Genomic DNA, 6,263 nt, shown 5'->3' with positions numbered 1-6,263 from the left:
TCTCTGATTCCTGATGTGAGCTGCTTTCCTCTGCTACACTCTCCTACCAAGACATTCAGCCTCACCTTGAGCCCCAAGAAATGGAGTTGGCCTTCTATGGACTAAGACCTCTGAAACCATGAGTCCGTGAGTTAACAGCCACATACTCTTGTTCTTTCTCACTTACTTCCCTAGTTTTTCTCTTCCTTCTTCTCTACATCTGTTTATTTACATTTTGAACATTCTAAACTCTCTTTTACATTATCACACTTTTTATCTTAATGAGCGATTTAAATCATCTTTAGAAATATTGTTTCATGTAATTCCTGCCATTCATGTTGTTGCAGTTATTACTGCTGTAGATGATATAGTTAACTTTGATGTTTTTGCCGTTGGCAGTTGCTGATATTACCATTCCTATTTCTGTGGAGAGTAGTATTGTAGATATCATAGTAGGCACAGTGTATTTATTTTATTGCTATTTATTGTTTGAATTGGTTGTTGCTATTATTTATTTTCTCTTTTCTGTGAAGTACTAGAAATCTGTAGGGACACTACACGTTCAAAGGGTAGAGACACTGCTGCTGAACTAAACTTAGCCAAAAGATAGTGCATTTTGCTTCACACAGAAAATAATGACACTCAAACTTTATCTATACTTTAATACAAAGAATACAAGAGGCAAAATTTTAAAGTAATAACCAGGCTAGTGGTGGGCCCTTAGGTCCCACTTATGCACATTTACTCCTACAAGAAAAACAAAGAATTAACACAAAGCCTGTAAATTCTATGAGGGAGTCTCAATCTAGATCTTTCTAGGCACTTTGGCAAGAGAAAGCCATGCCCTAAAAAGGCCCAAAGAAAGTAATGGAAGGTAAATCCATCCAACAGATGCACAAAACTCAACACAGGAATACACAAATTATGAATAGAAAATGTGACATTGAGACCAGGTCAAAGAACAGGTAGCCAATTAAGAAAGAAAGAAAGAAAGAAAGAAAGAAAGAAAGAAAAAAAGAAAGAAAGAAAGAAAGAAAGAAAGAAAGAAAGAAAGAAAGAAAGAAAGAAAGAAAGAAATGGATAGATAACACTTCCTGTAACCTGGTTGCTAACAGTCTCTGCGGAGAGGAGAGGACTACACTTTACGTCAGTAGCAATCACCCTCTACAGCTCCCTTCCTACCTTTGGGTAACCTTTCCATCACAGAGTGGAAGGAGGGGTCATGAGAAGAAAGAAAGCCTAAAATATATAAAGGTGCAGGAAACCCCCACTCTTTCTGACACCAGCTCTGGACCGCTTCTTCTTTGAAGGATTGTCTCCCCATGCACACATACATTCTGTTATATTTCTTAAATAAAATTCACTTTTTGCTCTTGCCTCAGCATTTCTTGGGTGTTTAATCTTCAATGCTGGGTGAATGGGGACCCGATCCTGATTTTCAAGACTGGTGTCAGATGGGGGCTTTGCTGGGATTGCCACTGAGGTAAGCTTCTCTGCACTCCACAGTTTTTTGAAGTGTGTTCTCTCTCTTTCTGGCAAACAATGATGGACATCTGTTGGCTAATTAAATGGAGTTAGTGTAAGCCACCATTCTATAAGACTCTGGTGACAGGATTTATGGACTAGGTGGCTCTTAATCAACTGTCCTGTGGGTCAGGCATGTTGGGTTCTGCCAAAACTGTTTCTCACGATTCTATCCAGGCTCATAGAGTATCTGGAATCAGTAGACAATGTCCCTAATCCCAGTTTGCCTTTGGAAATTTGGAAAGGAACAAAGGGTTGAAACAAAAGGCCAGGGCCACTGTCCAGTAAATCTGAAAGGTTTCTTTTCTGACCTCCTCTCCCAACAGCCATGAAGGGGTATTCTGTGGCTTCTGGTCAGTCAAGTGATGCTGAGTCAAAGTCCCAGTGACATACACTTTGGGATGAGCCAATCTTCACTCTTCCAAGCTAGCTCCTCTCCCCTTCCCTGATCAGACTCTAGCCATTGAGAGAGAGACATTTTACATGGAGTGGTTCATAAAGAATTGCTTGGGTTCCTTTTATTTACATATTAAGTCTTTACAAGCCTGTAGGGATTCCTATTGTTGTTTCTGCCTCCTGTGTGACTGCAAAAAGGGAGATTTATACCCATACCCTTTCAATTCACCTTTGGCTTAGATTCCTTGGGGAAAAAGGGCATTAAGCATGTAGCAAACACTAGATGTCCTCCTCTCCTCCTGGAATTCCTTCAAATCATAGCGAGCATAAACTTTTTATTCTAGCCTTTACACCTAGTGTTCTGCTACTGACAAACATGGTCTCAATACAAACTCACTGATAGAGAACCATGGCCATAAGAGCGAAATATAAATTCTAATACTATTCTACAGCTTTTGGTCTGTTCTGTAAATAGAAGGAAATAGTCTGAGATTCCTATGTGGAGGCCTAAGGATTTCTCAAACCTTATTTAAAAAACCCAAATTATGCCAAAAATGTAACATAGATTCAACTATGATCCTCCATTCTAAGTGAGGCCCAGTCCTCCCCTTCAAAAAAGTTTATTAACTAATGGTAGGATTAACACAGATGAAGATTCATTACAAAAAAAGGGGTCCCATGTTCTCCCAGGGATTATAAATCACATGGTAAGTGTGGATAATCTGGAGGCTTGTATCTTTTTTATAGCCACCCATGAAAAAAGCAGAGGTTATGACCATACTGGTGAGGCAGCAGTTAAATCCAGAGGTCATGCATGGAAGGAGGGGCAGAAACTTTTGGCCATTAGAAGCTTCAGGAGCTAGAGGCTCCAATATTGGAAAGATGTCCCCTAGCCAAAGAGATAGTTCATTGGTGCTTCTGTTCTTTCATTCAGTTCATGTTGTTTAGAGGGGAGAGTCTCATCCTCAAAAGTAATGGGAAGTGATGTCTCACAATTTTCTTCACCCAAACCTGGCCTGATTACCAACTGGGGAATGAAAAGGGGTCTTCAGAGGAAACATAAACTATAGCACCATACCTTAAGAGACTGATCTTACAAAAGAAACAATGGTTAAAATGCTCTATGTATGAGGTTTTGCCTCTCAAGCTCAGAGCAGTAGCTTTCCTTACTTCTTAGATTCTGCCATATCTCTATCTCTCCAAGATGTGCATCTGAAATGTAAATTGCAGAGAGGATTGACCAAAACCAGTTTGAGATGAAAGATAAAAGGTGTCACTTTTAAATTCAAGTCACTGTGGGACCTAAATGGCTGGCTATCTTATCTGCTCTCACACTTTACTATCCTGCTTTCTTAACAAGTTCTTCCCTAAATGCTACAGCACAGGGAAGAAAAGTGGAATTATCTCATATATACAAGTCTTCTTTTCCTTGAGAATCTTTACCTGAGGATTTCAGGACTTTCATATTCTTCAAATATCTGAACTGAGTCTAATCTGACCTAAAAGTGCACTCTGACCTGATAAAGATGTTCTTGCATACTCCTTTACTAGAATAATTATAGCTGTTTCATTTTTTAGAACTCCTTTTTAAAAAAAATTCTATAATTTTGAGCTCATTATATTATGGTGAATTTACATCTGATCCTGCATGCCCAATTAATATATTTTTCTGATCAGTCTTCTTTTATCTGACTATAGAGGTTTTTACACTCTTTGTTCAGAGGTCAATTTTCAAGGATTTTCTCTCAAATGCATTGGAAAAAATATCCTTCATAAAATCCTAAGAAGGACATAGACATGGGGATTTGGGGAATAAATCTGATATTTATCGAGGACAACTGGCAATCTGAATCTTTGATTTTAGTGTCCACTGACTGTCAGGCATTACACCTAACATTTCCAAGTGTACATGCCTGCCCTATATTTAAGTCATAATGTAAAAGTCTGATAGGCTTTATTTTAATTTCTAACAGATTAGATCTAATATAAGTTTTAATAAACATCTGTAGTGATTTCTCCTACTTGTGGAGATTTACCTGCAAAAAGCTACAAGATCTTTGTTTTCTGTCTGTCTTATATGTGTGCACACACCTGTGTATTGTATTTTTGTGTCTACATATGTGCCTTGTGTCTATATATCACATACATGGTATCAAAATTGACATATAGATAAATGAGTGCTCATAAATTAAAATTTAAATGGGAAATGGATCCAAATACCTTTTAGTTCACGAGACTTAAAAAAAAAGTTCAATTGAAATTAGGTAAATAGATGAGAGGAAAAATGTCTTTAAAATTACTAACTCAATTTTTTTCTAGGTTGTCAGAGTATTGGTTTCTATAACATGTCTAGAATGTAATATCCATTGCTTCTGGGATTTTTCTTCAATTGGGAAGATATGGCTAATACTGTTGACCATATCTGTCCAATATCTTGGTTTTTATAGTTAAAATTAGTAAATTATATTTAACATAAATGCAATTAATCTTCATAAATGTGTTAGAGGATACATTTGATTAATTTATGAAGTGCTAAAACATCAATTGCTAAATATAAAATCAAGTACTCTTGACTTCTTAAATTCCATGAGGCCATATATTTAAGCATTAAATGTGTTTTCACAAATTGGTAAATGGAAAACATTTAAGATTGTTTTATTTCTGTGTCTTCACTAAAAACATGAGTTAAGATTCTTTTTTTGTGTGTGTGGTGGTGGGGATTGAATCCAAGGCTTTAGTGCATGTGAGGCAAGCATCTACCAACTGAGCTATACATATATCCCCAGCATAGGGAGAAGTCAAATTGTTACTGCGGATGATATGATCTTATATTTAGAATATCCTATAAGTTTCACCAAAAGACTGCTAAAGCTAATAAGCAAATTTGGCAAAGCAGCAGGTTACAAAATCCACATTAAAGACCAATATCTTTCCTATACAATAATAATGAATCTGCTGAGAAAGAAATCAGAAAAAACAATTCCATTTACAATAGTCTCAACAAATAACCTCTCCTTGCCACCAAACAAACAAACAAACAAAACAACAGCAACAACAAAACTAACCTAGAAATAAATATAACCAAGGAGGTGAAAGACTTCTACAATAAAAACTATAGAATATTGAAGAAATTGAAGAATACACAAGAAAATGGATAGGTAGAATTAACATTGTTAACATGGCCATACTACTAAAATCAATATTCACATTCAATGCAACCTGCATCAAAATACCTATGACATTATTCACAGAACTAGATAATCCAGTCCTAAAATTCATTTGTAAAAACAAAAGACCCAGAATAGACAAAGCAATTCTAAGCCAACAGCACAATAATGAAGCATCACAATACCTGACTTGAAAGTATACTATAGAGCCACAGTAACAAAAACTGCATGGCACTGAAATAAAAACTGATACATAGACCAGTGGTACAGAATAGAAAGACATACAAACAGACCCATACATGTACAGTTATCTGATCCTTGACAAAGGTCCTAAAAATATTGGAGAGCAGACAGCCTTTTAAACAAATTGATTATCCATATGTAGAAGAACAAGATTAAAAACTTCTCTATAACCCTACAAAAAAGTAAATTGAAAAGGAATCCAAGACCTAGGAATTAGACTACAAAGTATGCAACTCCCAGAGGAAAACATGGCATCAACACTCCAGCATATAGGCATAGGTAAGGACTTTCTCAATGGAACCTATAAAGCTCAGGAAATAATTCCAAGAGTTAATAAATGGGATGGCATCAAATTAAAAAAGCTTCTTCACTGCAAAGAAAACAATTAAGAATGTGAAGAGAGAACCTACAGAATTGGAGAATATCTTCACTTGCTAATCTTCTGATAGAGTATTAATCTCCAGAATATATAAAGAACTAAAAAAAATCAATCCCCCTACTCCAATAATCCAATTAATAAACGGACAAAAAAATTAAAGAGAAATATCTCATAAATTTCACTCCAGTCAAAATGGTAGCCATCAAGAATAGAAATAATAATAAATGCTGGAGAGGATCTACAGAAAAAGGAATACTTTTATGTTATGGTGGGATTATAAATTAGTACAACCACTACTAAAATCAGTACAGAAGTTTCTTAAAAGAATAGACATGGAACCACTATATGACTCAGCTATACTACTACTTGGTATTTATTCTAAAGAACTTACTCATCATAGTACCCATATTTATATACTATTCACAATAGCAAAACTATGAAATGAGTCTAGGTATCTATCAATGTATGAATGGGTAAAGAAAATGTGGTAAGTATACACAGTGGAGTTTTATTCAGTCATAAAGAAAAACAAAATTGTCATTTATAGGAAAATGGAACTTGAGAACACTATGTTA

This window comes from Marmota monax, unplaced genomic scaffold (genome assembly GCF_021218885.2).
Source record: "Marmota monax isolate L192 unplaced genomic scaffold, Marmota_monax_Labrador192_F-V1.1 WCK01_AAM20220418_F8-fsc00700, whole genome shotgun sequence".
NCBI lineage: Eukaryota > Metazoa > Chordata > Mammalia > Rodentia > Sciuridae > Marmota > Marmota monax.
This window is presented reverse-complemented; position numbering follows the sequence as displayed.